Source organism: Hypanus sabinus, chromosome 5, assembly GCF_030144855.1.
Source record: "Hypanus sabinus isolate sHypSab1 chromosome 5, sHypSab1.hap1, whole genome shotgun sequence".
NCBI lineage: Eukaryota > Metazoa > Chordata > Chondrichthyes > Myliobatiformes > Dasyatidae > Hypanus > Hypanus sabinus.
Window position 1 is genome coordinate 123,059,603 of NC_082710.1, and position 15,315 is coordinate 123,074,917.

General features: G+C 42.1%; 1 long non-coding RNA gene across 1 annotated transcript in view; it reads right to left on the reverse strand.

Moving 5' to 3' along the window:
• Positions 1-15,096, reverse strand: part of LOC132393759 (uncharacterized) — a 97,130-nt gene extending 82,034 nt beyond the window's left edge. Inside the window, exon 1 of the long non-coding RNA XR_009512075.1 lies at positions 14,963-15,096. This is a non-coding gene — a long non-coding RNA (uncharacterized LOC132393759). The remainder of the gene's footprint in view (positions 1-14,962) is intronic.
• Positions 15,097-15,315: the final 219 nt, after the last annotated feature.

Here is a 15,315-nt window from a genome sequence, read left to right on the forward strand (position 1 = left end):
TCCTTCCAGGTGAGGCAACTCTTCACCTATGAGTCTGTTGGAGTCATACACTGTAGCCGGTGCTCCCAATGTGGCTTCCTGTGCATCATTGAAACCCAACATAGATTGGGAGACTGCTTCACCGAGCACCAACACTCCATCCCACCAGAAGAGGTGGAATCTCCCAATGGCTGTCCATTTTTATTCCACCTCCTATTTCATAAGACCATAAGGCATAGGAGCAGAATTAGGCCACTTGACCCATCGAGTCTGCTTTGCCATTCAATCACGGCTGACCCTTTTCTCTCCTTTCTCAACTCCACCCACCCTCCTTTCCGCTGTAACCTGTGATGCCATGTCCAATCAAGAACCTATCCAGCTCTGCCTTAAATACACAAGGACCTCACCTCTGCAGCTGCCTATGGTAATAAATTCCAAAAATTCACCACCCTCTGGCAAACGGTCCTGCTCCCCAATACTTCTACTGTAAATTCCAGCGAGTACAGACCCAGACCTATCTAACGTTCCTGATATGATAACCCTTTCATTCCCAGAATTATCCATGTGAACCTCCTCTGAACCCTCCCCAATGCCAGCAGATCTTACATAAGGAGCCCAAAACCGTTCACAATACTCAAGGTGAGGCCTCACCAGTGCCGTACAAAGCCTCAGCATCACATCCCTGCTCTTGTATTCTATCATGCACGTTCCTAATTTTTCCCAGAAACTCACACCATTGCTGCTCTGCTGTCCACCCTGTCAGCTTCTCCTTCCAATTTGGTTTGGCCATATCCTCTCTCATACCAATGTAATTTCCATTGCTCCACTGAAATACTGCTATGTCAGACTACTTTCTCTCTATCAAATTTCAAATTGAACTCAGTCATATTGTGATCACTGTCTCCTTACAGTTCTTTTACCTTAAGCTCCTTACTAACCTCAGTTCTTTACATAATACCCAATCCAGTACAGCTGATCTCCTAGTGGACTTAACAAGAAACTGCTCTATGAAGTTATGTAGGTATTCCGATACGTCAAACCATGGCTTTCTCTATTGGAATAATGCCACACTCAGGTTGGAGGAACAACACCTTGTATTCCGTCTGGGTAGCCTCCAATCTTATGGCATGAGCATCTCTTTCTTGAACCCCCCAACCTGCTCTCCTTCACAATTCCCCCTTTTCCCTCTCTCATCTATCTCCTCACCTGCCTATCACCTCCCTTTGACGTTCCTCCGCCATGCTCCTTCCATGACTTTCTATCCTCTCCTATTAGATTCCCCCTTTCTCCAGCCCTGTATCTTTCACCAATCAACTTCCCAGAATTTTACTTCACCCCTGCCCCTCCTGGTTTCACCTGTCACCTTCTGTATCTCCCTCCCCTCCCCCCGCCTTTTAAATCTACTCATCATCTTTTTTTTCTCCAGTCCTGCTGAAGGGTCTCAGGCCGAAATATCGACTGTACGCTTTTCTATAGATGCTGCCTGAGCTGCTGAGTTCCTCCAGCATTTTGTGTGTGCTTCTTCCTAAGTACAAAGCTTTATACTTGTCATCATATTGGAATCTTCTGTAGTATCTGCATACGTTTATTATGCCCTTGAAACTTATGTCTATTTTAACCATGAAATATATCGCAAGAAAAAAAGAGACTGAGTTCACATTCTAACAGCCTCACAAAAAGATTCATCAGCTATATCTTGTCCAATATTGAATCTTATCAATTCACTGTGCTTTTTGCCTTTTGATGATTTTCCATGTCATCTTCAGTCAATTCATTGGCCCATTGACTCTCATAGTTACTGTCCCGAAATTCAAACAATGGTGTTCTGGTCAAGATGGTGTCTGCGTGCAATGCTCATTTGATTGACATCTACTGGACAGGCCATGGAATAATCTTCTTTGTTTCTTTTATGTCTTTTGCATTTGTTTTGTGTCGTGGATGTGAATCTGGAAGTGTTGGAGTTTATTTGGGTGCTTCAGCGCTCTGTAGTGTCTCAGATTCTGGGAAGCAGAAGCCGCGTGAGCAAACCATGTGTCAAGAATTCTGCAGGATGGCGCGCGAGCCAATGTTTGACCTCATTTCTCTGATTAAAGCTTGCACCGTTCGCTGATGAAAGCGACGAGGGTGATTGAAACGTCAAGGTGAGTGCAGACGTTTGGAGATTGCTTGGGTGTTTCAGCGCTCTGCAGTCTCCAGGAAGCAGGGTCAGCGTGCGATCACCTCATGGCAGGCAGGCTGCAGGATCGGGCACAAACCAATGTTTGGCTCCATTTCACTGATCAAAGTTTCCATTGTTCACTGCCTAAAGTGACAAGGGTGATTGAAGCATCAAAATGATTATGCAGCATGAGCGCCAGCTGCCTGTCTTTTGATTGTTTTGCTGCACTGAGGAGAGTGTTGAGCTGGTTTTATCTGTGTTTTGCATGTGGACTTGGACTATAAAATCTTTTCTTCGGTCTTATAGTTATTATATTCTGTGTTTTTTCACCCAATAATCTTGTTTCTTTTTGTGTAGAAGAACGGATTTGGGGGTCAATGTGCCCGATCCAGTTATTGTTTGTTTTTTTTGTGAAGGGGGAGGGAATTGGGTGTTGATGTTCCTAATCAGTTTTGTTCAATTTTTTGTGTGGAAGGTGGGATTTCGGGGTTGATCTACTATTGCTTGTTTTATTTTTATTGGGAAGTGGGATTTGGGCATTGATGATGGTGTTGTATTTTGTTTCTTTCTCCGTTCCACTGCAACCCAGAGAATTGAAGGATTTCAGAGTTGTATACTTTGATAATAAAATAAAACTTTGAACCTTTGCCAAATCCATCCTAATTTTCCTGTTTAATCTATTTCTAAATGTTTATGGAGTTCTTTTGAATGGATTCCAGTTATTTACCTATAGTAGAAGTTCAATAAATTAATTTGTTGTTTACATTTCATTCCCATCACACTTTTCCTTCATGACCTGGTATGGAAACACCAGTGCTCTCGACTGGAAAAGCATACAGAAAGTCCACAATCAGTAAAGCTCATTTCATAATGGGTAAAGCCCTCCCAACCATGAAACACATCTACAGGGAGACTGTTGTAAGAAAGCAGCATCGGTCATGAAGGCCTACCACCATTCTAGCCATTCCCTCTTCTCACTGCTGCCATCAGGAAGAAGGCACAGGAGCCTCAGGGTCCACACCACCAGGTTCACAAACAGAGGGCCTAACTTCACACAACTTTACTCATCCTGACACTGGTCCCACAAGCAATGGACTCACTTTCAAGGACACTTCAACTCATGCTCTTGATATTTATTGTTCATTTATTTTACTGTTAATTGTTTTTTTGGGTGCAGTCTATCACTGATTTGATTGTGTTTCCTGTATTTACAGTAAATGCAAGAAAATGGACCTCAGAGTAGTATATGGTGGCATATGGTGTGTTTCTAAAAGTATTAGGCACAAATATATAGCTACGGTATTTATCAAAATGGAGTAGAAAGTGAGTTTGTAAATTTGCTTGGGGATGGCAAGGGTGCAGCACCAAGGAAGGTACAGGTGCAGAGAAGGTGTGTCAGTGGCGAGAGTTGATGCAAGTATAGACACACCCAGCCCTGAGACACCAGACAAGCTCATTTGATTCCAAGCAATTGGTTTATTGATCATTACAGGATGTCCCTCTGGTGCTTCCAGCTTCCTCCCCTTTCCCTTCCCCTGTTCTCAACCTTGATTTTCCTTTCCTTGTCCCCTACCCACTCTCAGTCCACAATAGCGACCCATATCAGAATCAGGTTTATCATCGTTTACATAATCATGAAATGTGTTGTTTTTTTTTAATGGCAGCAATACAGTGCAATACAAAACATTATAACAGTATGGTACAAAAGTCTTAGACACACTAGCTATATATATAGAGAGGGTGTCTAAGGCATTTGCACAGTACTATAAGTTCTTTGACAATAAATTTACTTTAAACTTTAAAACTTTATACTAAATACCTATTTTTGTCTCTTTCCTTGCCAGTTCTAATGAAACAATTTTTAGTTCTGTTCATTATTTACTTTTTTGGTCCTTTAATTACAATATTGCTCTTTATATACTTCAAGTTATTTGTAAATTTTCAATAAAACATTCTTTGGATGTCAGAGCAATTTTTGTACAGTCTGACTCAGGTTTTATTCCAGTTAATAACTTTGTTTTAAACTCCTTTTGATGATGCATGAAGGAAATACATATGCATGATAACTCTGTTCACAATCTGTTTTTCCCATCCAAAACCCTAAAGGCCACCCTTTAAACTATAATCTTTACACATTGCCCTGACTAATAAGCATGAGCTTGCTACTCACATTCACAGTTAATCCATCTTAATATTTATATTACCCACTTTCCTAAATGTCCTTAGCAGATGTTTCCTTGTAACCCTAATCTTAATTCAGCCTCTAAAAAGGTTTAGCCCTTTTTATTAGTATAGTCTGCAGAAAACCTGATTCCACAAGGTGCCAACTGTGCAAACCATTTCTAACCTAATGCGTAGAGCCTGGTTTTTCAATAAGTAACATGATACATTCATGAACATGAAGTGTCTATCCTGGGTATTGATTTTTGAAATGACATCTTAAGTCATACCAGTTAAAGACTTCCTTTAGTGCCATAAGAGAAAATAAACTCTCACTGTGCTTCCTGTACCATTTACAATAGTTTTTATGCGCTCCACCTTCCATTAGATCCTCTTCTCCATCACTAGTCAAGACCTAAGGACATATGGCCAGCAAAGTTGAGGGGCTTGCTGGCCATAGTGGAATGGATCAAACAATTAATTCATTAATATTTTAAAATATTGCATGTGGATTGTCTTCACAATGCACCGTAGGTCTGGATAATTGCATTAAAAGGGATAACGGCTTACTTATACAGGCACGATGCTGGATGAAATCACCAGGTCTGTCATGAAGTATAGAGGAAGCTTGACCCAAAGCAAAGCAACAGAGCTAATTGAATGATGAATGATAACTTTAATAATAGACTGCAAAAGAAACAAGGGGCCACAAAACAAAAGCGAGCGGACACTAAACACCATATGCAACAAGGTAATGTGAGGCTAGTTACAACTGATTGAGGCTGGCTGGTTCGATAGGTGAACATGGACTGTGGATGCAAGCTCGATTTCTATAGGCTGCAGGTGATGAATTTGAAATGAGTGTCAGCCGGTTGCTGCTGGATGGGAAGAGACTGGGTGGTGTCAGCCGATACCGGCCTGTCAAAGTCAGGCACATTTATTGAGGGAAATGAATGGTCAATGTTTTGGCTAAGAGCCTTTATCTGGACAGGAATGGAAGGGAAGGGATTCAAGTCAGAGTATCTTCTTCAGTCCTCTTAACTTCTCACATCTTTCCATCATCCTCCCTGAGCCACCTACCTTCTCCCTCAGCAGAACTCACTATCATCTGTTAGCTTGAGCTCTTCCCCTCTCTGCACCTTTCTATTAAATTTTGGCTTCTGCTCCCGTCCTTTCCAGTCCTGGTGAAGGATCGCATTCCAAAACATTTGCTGCTCTTTTCCGTCCACAGATGTTGCCTGATGATTCGAGTTCCTCCTGCATTTTGCTGCAGAATCACTTGTGGCGCATATGTACATGTTGAGTTTTAAAGCTCCTGCTCAAGTCAATATATTCCAGTCAGAATCAGTCTCTTTAAGTAGACGCTTTACATGATTCCCCTTTGCAATAGGATAACAATGGATAAACAGAACATAATATGCCGTACAAATAGATATAACTTGAAATCCAAACATGGAATGCCACAAACACTCCTCAAATCAGACAGCACCTACGAAGAGAGAAGCTGTTAACCTTTCAGTTCATCAACCCTTCATTAATATGTTAATCCTGTTGTTTAATTCCAATTTTTAATTTGCATACATTCATTTTGGAAAGGATGACTAAGCTATTTATGGTAGATGCTCCTTGATCGTAGCAGTACTTCTGTATTAGATCCAGCTGGATTCTCACCCAAAAATGGATGGTTTGTGATTTGCTGGTCCTACAAGTTTTTAACCTGTAAAATGTTTTTGTGTTTTGCAGATACAAAATATGAGAAGTATTTCAAAGCAGATCCATGTAAGATTTATTTAAAGTTCAAAATAAACTTTATCACCATATGTGTTGCAAGGACAAGGCTGAGGATGACCCCAAGTGCAGGACACAGGCACGGAGGCAGAGTCCTGAGGCATTAGCACCATCGCGAACGGGGAACCGGTATCCAGGAGAGTCTTTACATGGAGACAAGGTTTACGTAGATTATCCAGGAAATGATGAGCAGCATAGAACTGACAGTCCTATGGAATCAGGAAATGAGGTTTACTCACACCAGAGTTGACTAACGAACTGGCAAAGCGTGGTTGTGATGCCCGAGTTTTATTCTATGTTCACTAATGGGAACCAGGTGTGTTGTAATTGGGAACAATTGGAAATCAGACAAAGGGATTAAGGCCCAACTAAGGAGGTAATAGCAAGATGGGGAATAGCCAGACAGGACAATGACACCCTGAGATTCATTTGTTGTGAACATACTCAACAAATCTATAGAATAGCAACTATAGAAGAATGAATGAAACACCACCCAATAAAGGTGTTCAAACCACAGTGCAGAAGACAACAAACTGCAAATACAAAAGGAAGAAACAATAAAATATATTTTAAAACCATAAATATCAAAAACACAAGATGAAGAGTCTTTGAAAGTGAGTCCATCGGTTGTGGGAATTTCAATGATGGACCAAGAGTAGTTGAGTGCAGCTATCCATTTTGTACCTTCTTGCTAATGGCAGCAGCAAGAAGCATTAGATAAGTTATGCTGTAAATTATGCTATCTTACCTCAGCACAAATGAAATGACCAATAAATGACTAATAATGTACTTATTAGGATCAAATGAGGATTAACTAGATCAAATTCAGATTTGATTGGAACTCATGAAGTATTTTAAAACAATAAAGTTGAAGATGGGAGGATTGAAGGTTGAATGGGAAAGTAATATTGCTGTCTAAAGGTTTCTTGCTATAGTTTTTTCGCATATCCTAGAATTCAGTTTCCACTGACCTACTCAGCACTCGTGCACTTTCTATAGCTCTGTGTTTAGGTAAGTAACATTTTAAAGTTTATCTTCTCATTAGTGATCCCAATTAAAAGCTCCAATTATAACATGTGCAAAACTGTTTTGTCCTGAGTCCAACTGGCTCAACACCAGCAGTATGTAGGACAAATCATTTTGTTGCCAGATGTACCAAGCAATTCTTAAACCGTTGATTGGTCTGTGTTCTCCTTTGTCTTCTTGTAAAGTTTAATTGTGGGTGGCAGACCAATATGAGGTACCTTACCTCAATCTACAGAGTTTGAGTGTGGAGTGTGAAAGACAAGAAGTATACCCACTAAATTCATCCTCCCAAAAAAATCAAATAATATGAAATCTAAAACTTTACAGAAAGTCAAATACACAGTTATAGTACATACATTGCAATGAGAGTGATATCCTAAGAAACTTTCCATGTTAAGTTGGGTTTGCCTCAAAGACCTCAATTAAACAATTAGGTGTTCCCTTTGCACCTCATGGGAACTGCATTCAGAAAATATATGCTGCACCATTTCTTGACAAGTGCACTCCCCACAGACGTGCATATCATGCATATTAATTCTGAACAAGGAATTATTCAACCTAGCTTGTCCAATACATTGAACTGTACGTATAACATCTTCCTTCCTCTTATACCCAATTGAGTTCCTGCCATTTTCTGAATTTTATGTAAATGTCATAATTTATTTTTGCTGTCCCAACTTTGTTGCCTCAGTAATTGAATAGGTATTTTAATTATGACTTTCATGTTCCCCTTATGCAAAGGCACCACTACATTTATATCATTAATTTTAAGTGATTGCTTAGTCAGAATTCTGCCACCTTATTTCCTGTAACCCCAATATGGACAGGGACCCATAAGGAATCCACCAGAATCAAGTTAAATATCACCAGCAAAGGTGATGAAATCTGATGTTTTGTGGCAGCAGTACATTGCAATATATAGTAATAAAAACTATAAGTTACAAGAAGAAGCATATGATGGAGCTGGCTCAGTTTACAACTTTCTGCACCTTTTTCCAATCCTGTGTAGTGGCCTCTCCATACCAGATAGTGATGCAACCAGTTAAAATGTTCTCCAAGGTGTGTCTATGGAAATTTGGGAGTGTCTTTCATGACATACCAATTTCACTCAATCTTCTAATGAGATATAGCCTTGTTGTGTCTTGTTGTTCATGCATCTATATGTTGGGCCCAGGAAAGATCCTCAGATGTTGCCATCCAGGAAATGTATATAGTTGTCCAACCTCAAGAAGAATATCTGGCCTACAACTTGAATCATCTGTTTTAATAGTTGTCAAAGCTGAAAATAAATCAGAGACAAGAAGTAGATAATCTGGACATACTTCTTCAACCCACTCCAAAGTTAAAATAATAGCAACCATCTCAGATGTGAAGACTAATACTTTCATAATCGTCACCTGAAACACATGAACAACTGTCATTGGATCTTTTGAATCATCTGTATAGATATGTAAGAATACATAATATCTGCCTTGCATATATTGCTGATTTACCCATACCACTGATATGGGTACAATCAATTTTCTTCTTGATCTTTTCTTGAAGGCTAAAATTAACTACAGGCGAAAGGAAAACGCATGAAGGAGAGACATGAAAGAAATTCTTTATTAACTTGGGCCTTATGAATATCTGATTCTAAACTTAACACCAAACCCATGGTCAGTCTCCTGTTATAAAATTTATTTTCCACTACTTTGCACAAAATAAGAAAGCCTTGTTTGTTACAACCATTTGTTCATCGTGAAGTTAGAGAAATAAGTGTATTATTGGATGGATCTAATTGAGGTTTCAATGTAGGGATAATAATTGCTGATTTCAAGGAAGCAGGAAGTCCATTATGTGTTGAGGAATTTCAAAACCAGTATAGGTTGCAAATCTCTCTGGGAATTGATTCCTTACCTATTGAGTTGAGTTCAGAGCACAAGGTATTATTAATGAGTTTGATATCCTCGTAAACCAAATGATCAGGAAATCTACATTCATGTAAACTATCATATATCTGGAGATATATGAGGACCTTTTGTCAGGGTGCTGGAGCAGGGAACAATCTCAGACCCAGTACTGTGCACACAGTGATATTAATTAACAAATCCCGAGATACAAACAAAGTCGCCATCAAAGTTCAGACAGAGATCAAAACCTCCAGAAATGCAAGAACCAGAATCGGGAAACAGGCAAAGTGGATATTCAGATGCACAGAGTTCATATACAAATGCTGGAAAGGATCAGGAAAATTCACTGGCACACTCTGGCAACAAACCGTTGAAAACACAGGACTGAAATATGCTGAGCAATAGACAGAGGCAGATGATATGTGGAGCACAATGAGACAGAAGTGGCAGCAAAACAAGTAATAATGAGAAACAGATGAGAGAAGTACTCAGTAATACAGGGGCCGGAGTAGAGCAGGAGCAGACAGGAGCAGATGGCAATACAAAACCTCATACTGACAGCTAGTGGAAAAATGCACAAAAAGACAGTTCAACTTAAGGTACTGACAGTAATGCCCCCCCCCCCCCCATGAACGCCTCCTAGCGTCACGGCAGGGAGAGCTGGGTGCTGGCGATGAAAGTTCCTGATGAGAGAGGGGTCCAGGATGTTACAAGCCGGGACCCAGCACCTCTCCTCAGGACCATAGCCTTCCCAGTCCACAAGGTACTACAGGCCGTGGCCCCAGCGACGAACGTCCAGCAGTTGACACACCATGAAGGCCTCTGACCCATCGATGAGCCGTGGGGGAGGGCGCAGGTTGGGGATAGGGCACAAGGGGTGGCTCATGAAAGGCTTGATGTGGGACACGTGGAAGGTGGGATGAATGCGGCAGAGAGTGGAGGGGAGCTTGAGAAAGATGGCAGCAGGGCTGATGACTTTAGCAATGGGAAAGGGACCAATTAAGCAAGGGACGAGCTTGCAGGAATCCACCTTGAGGAGCAGGTTTCGGGTTGAAAGCCAGTTACGCTGTCCCTGGCAGTAATGTGGGGCCTTGGAGCAACAGCAGTCAGCTTGACACTTGATCCTAGCAGAGGAACAGAGAAGGGCAGAACGAGTGCACCTCCACGTCCGGTGACAACAGCGGATGAATGTCTTGACAGATGGAATGCCAACCTCCTCCTCCTGGGCAGGAAGCAGAAGTGGTTGGTAGCCAAGGCAGCACTCGAAGGGAGACAGACTGGTTGTTGAGGACGGATAAGACTTGATGGTGTATTCGACCCAGGGTAGCTGCTGACTCCATGTGTAATGGCTCTGGGAGACCAGACAATGCAATACAATCTCTAGCTCTTGGTTGGCCCACTCAGTATGGCCGTTGGTCTGTGGGTGGAATTCTGAAGACAGACTCACAGAGGCACCCAGAAGATTACAGAATTCCCTCCAGAAGTTGAATGTAAATTGAGAGTTCCTGTATGACCTAATATCTACAGGTAAACCATGTAATTTAAAAACATGCAAAACTAGTAATTGGCTGTTTCTTCGGCCAAGGGAAGTTTAGGTAAAGGAATGAAGTATACAGACTTGGAGAAATGATCAACTATTGCGAGAATGGTGGTATTACCATCTGATGGGAGAAGACTGGTGACAAAATCCAGGGCAATGTGGGATCAGGGTCTCTTGGGGATAGACAGGGGTTGTAACAGACCAGCAGGCGACTGGTTAGAGTTCTTGCCTTGAGCAGGCTGAGATGAAGTTGCAGATGTCATCTCCCATGCAGGGCCACCAGAACAGCCAATTAATGAAAGCCTGAGTAAGCTTGGTTCCAGGGTGACAGGATAACCGGGAAGAATGACCCCATTGCAATACCTGTGAGCAGACAGAGCTGGGAACATAAACTCAGTTAGTGGGGCATTGACTAGAGGCTACCTCGCTCTGTTGAGCAGCTCGCACCATGGCTCCAATGTCCCATTATGTGACACCCACCAGACAGCAGGGAGGATGACATCAGGGATCTCAGGGTCTCAGAGGAGGGAAATCTTTGGGAGAGGGCATCGGGTTTCCTATTCTTGGAACCAGGGCGGAAGGACAGAGTAAAATTGAATCTCGAGAAAAACAGGGACCAACGAGCTTGACGGGAGTTGAGATGCTTGGTCCTACTGATATATTCCAGATTCTTGTGATCAGTCCAGACTAAGAATGGCACCTTTGCTCCCTCCAGCCAATACCTCCACTCCTCCAGAGCTAGCTTCACAGCCAGCAGCTCCCAGTTTCTGAATTCAGCAAGCCTGGGACTTGCTGAACACAGTCTTGATGCCCATGTATTCAGGAGGGATCACACTAAGTTCTGGAAATTCCTCAGGGGTATCTGGGTTTGAGGACAAGTGGATCTGAGCATGGCAGAAGCAGTGAGAGTGACAGAATGGGCTCCAGCCTACAAACTTACGACTGAGCTGGTCAATGTGGGGGTTGTGTCTGTCTAATCAGGGGTGGCCCAGGACAATGAGAGCTTTAGGACAGTCAATAACAAAGGGTTAAATTTTCATGATGGTTACCTGACATGGGTAATGTTATCCAGCCTCTGACCATTCAAGTCATTGGCCATTAACAGTGACAGCAGAACAGACATGGATAGTCCCCAGAAGGCAGTCAAGCCGGAATCGATAAACATCTCTCCACACCAGAATCGACCAAGACAGAGACTGTTTGGCGGTGGACGCCACACTCCAGAGAAGCAGGTATGTAAGTGAGGTATGTAAGGTATGTAAGGGGTCACACTCACCAGTACTCCTCAACCTACTGGTGAGTGCCGGTTTTTACTGGGCAGGTGGAGATGAAATGGCATGGTTGGCCACAGTACAGACAGGAACGGGTGCTGATTCTCCTTTGTCTTTCAGTTGGCATCAGGCGGGTACGGTCAACATGCATAGCCTCGGGCTCTGGAACAGGAATTGTAGATGGAGGTGAATGGCAGGGCAATGTAGACTGACAAGGAGCTTGGAACTCACCCAGTGCCCCCAGGGACCCTCTGTAACCCCTCCCTCTGCAGCACTGCTGAAGGCAAACATCAATACGAATGGCCAAATGCACCGGGGCTTCAAAGGTGGCAGGAAGGTCCTGGGTGACCAGCTCATCTTTGATGTCTTCAGAGAGGCCGTTCAGGAAGGTGTTGTACTGTGCCTCCAGGTTCCAGCCACTGGAGGTGGCTAGGGTCCAGAACACTATAGTGTAATCTGTCACAGATCTGCACCTTTGGTGCATGTGCAGCATTTCACAGGCAGCCTCTGTCCCATGTTTAGAACGGGCAAACACTTCTTTCATCTCCTCCAAAAGTAACTGAAAACAACTGCAGAAAGGGGAGCCTGCCTCCCAGACAGCTGTTCCCCATTCTATCGCCCCACCAGCCAGTTGGATGATAATGGAGGCTACTTTGGCTCAGTCAGAATTGTTAGTTGTAATTCAAAAATGATGGTGCACTGGGAAAGAAAAGAGCAGCAGGTACCAGGCTCACCCGAGTACTTTTCTGGAGGAGGCAGACAGGGCTCTTGAATGGGAGGATTGAGCGAGAACACAGAAGGAGGGGCAGTCGCAGAATGTCGATGGGCGCTCTGGGACAGCTGGAGTGACTGAGTCTGGGCCGCAAGATCAGCTACGTTGGCGGAAAGCAACTCCACTGCCTTGAACGCAGAGTCCAGCTGGTTCTGGTGTCTTCCCAACAGCACTCCCTGTTGTTCCAGGACAGCTCTCAAATGACTGGGGTCTGCTCAATCCATTATGGCCAGATTGTACTGTCAGGGCACTGGAGCAGGGATCCAATCGCAGACCCAGTACTGTGCACACAGTGATGTTAATTGAGTAACAAATCCCAAGGTGCAAACAAAGTCAGTGTCAAAGTTCAGACAGAGATCAAAACATCCAGAAATATCCAAAAATCAGAATCAGGCAGATTCAATATGCAGACAGAGTTCAAATACAAATGCTGGAAAGGCTCAGGAAATCTTAGTGACACAACCTGGCTACAAGCAGGTGAAAATACAGGACTGAAATAAACAGAGAGGCAGATGATAGGTGGAGCAAAATGAGACACAGGCAGCAACAAAACAGGTAATAATGAGAAGCAGGTGAGAGATGGAGTACTCAGTAATACAGGGGCCGGAGTGGAGCAGGAGCAGAGACAGGAGCACATGGCAATACAATACCACAGACTGACAGCTAGGTGGAAAACACACATAAAGACGGAGTTCAACTAGAAGTACTGACACCTTTCCTCTGAAAAACATCTATTCCTATTGCACAGATAATGGAGAAATGATCACTCCCCACTATTGTATCATTATGTACATTACAGGAGCACACACTTGCTATAATCTCAACTACCAGCAGAAGGCTTGTAGCAGAAACAGTGTTGTTAAATAGATATATCCTTGTCATCCTACCATCATTCAAACACAACAAACACTTTTCTTTCAGAAAGTTTTCCACCACCATCCCATTCACATTTGTGTCACTACGCCCCACATAGTGTTATGAGCACTGAAATCCTGACACCAAATAACCTTATTTTTCCCATTTCCAACCACACTTTCCAAGACATCAGGTGTTAACCTTTCACAAGGATTATAAAAAATATTGTTTGTACTTCACTCTTCTTTCCTCAAATTTCAACCACAATTAATTAATAAACAACTTCAATTTCCATATCTCGATATGCTATCCCAGTTTTGACAAAGGTAGCCACTTCTCTGTTAACTATTTTCAGGTTGTATCTTACATCAACATAATTTTGTGTCTTAAAACTTGGAAAAGATTTCAACCAGGTTTCCTGTACACATATAACATCAGGTTTCTTTGGTAAATTTTCATTAAATTTCTTACATTCATGACCATTAGTTATCCGGCTTCTAGTATTGCATTCTAAGTTTTTAAAAATATATTAACAGCCCTCCTTTGAAGTCTGATCTTTATTTACTCTCCCTTTTAAGGCATCATTAATAACTTCTTGATTTAAGCCTTTTATCTCTAGATTTTTTTCTGCACCTTTTAATATAATTTTTTTTCTGTCCTACTTGTAATTTATGTTGTATAATTTCCCACATTGGCCACGGAAGTGAGAAACTTTATCAACAATCGGAGAATTCTTTGTCATACACTCATGCACTTTACACAATCTTTAAACTCTCTGTATTCTAGATATTAATAGGTCCCATTGGCACAGTCTTCTGTACTTTCTACAGAATCTGTGCATTATGGCATGCCCATTTCTACCCAAGCATGCTGCACTTCCTCAGCTTTCTTATGTACAGGATACCCTGCATAAGCAGAGCTATGCTCTCCTTCGAAGTTGCTACAATTTATCCTTACGAGTTCTTTACAATTGCCATAATCATGTTCTCAACCACATGTACCACCCCACTTTTTACCCTTACATTCAGCTATATGTTCTAACTCCAGCATAAAACCCTTTAAAGTGTTTAGCATCCACAACTTTTCCCCTGACTGAATTATTTTTAACTTGGTGCATAGATACATCTTGAAGCACTCCAGAGATTATTCTCCAAAGCCACTGTCAGTCAATATAATTCATTGGTGTTACCTCTGTTCTTTTTGCAGCTTTTAACCCTCACACTTTCTCACATTACTTACAATGTTTACAGAACACTAAGTGTGCCCTTTCCCTTGAAGATTTAGTGCCCACAATATCTCCTATTTTTTTTTCAAATCTTGAGTTAATCTAATTGGATTGATGTCAGAAACAGGTCCCATTCAAAACTGAACAAAACCTTACACTCTTCCATCCTTGTTTTATTTGAATCCTGCCTACTGCCTTTATCACTACAATCCCCAATTGGTTGCTTATTTTCCCATTTCCCTGAAACCTACCACCCACCTTCCTCCATAGAACTCCTATCTGCCATTAAATATCACCTCACGTTCACTACGTCCATCTTCTCCGTGGCTTCATGTCGTTTCTACTTCCCTTCCTGTCTGAGAGAAACTCTCAACAGCAGACTCGGTCCTTTGCTCTGACCCCAATCTGTCGTATGGGACATGCAGCTCGGCAGCTCCAAGCTCCCCTTATTAGCCTGCGCATGGGCCTAATGTATATTTCTGTTCCTGATATTTGTTGCTTCTCTTCAAATCCATATTAATGTAGTCGGCACTTTCAACTCAGAATGAGCATGTTGCCTGTTAGATAGGCTACTCAGGTAAATATAGCATTGTTGAAATTCGCAGCTCCACATTATTACATTATTTTTTCAGAGCAAACTGGAACTGTA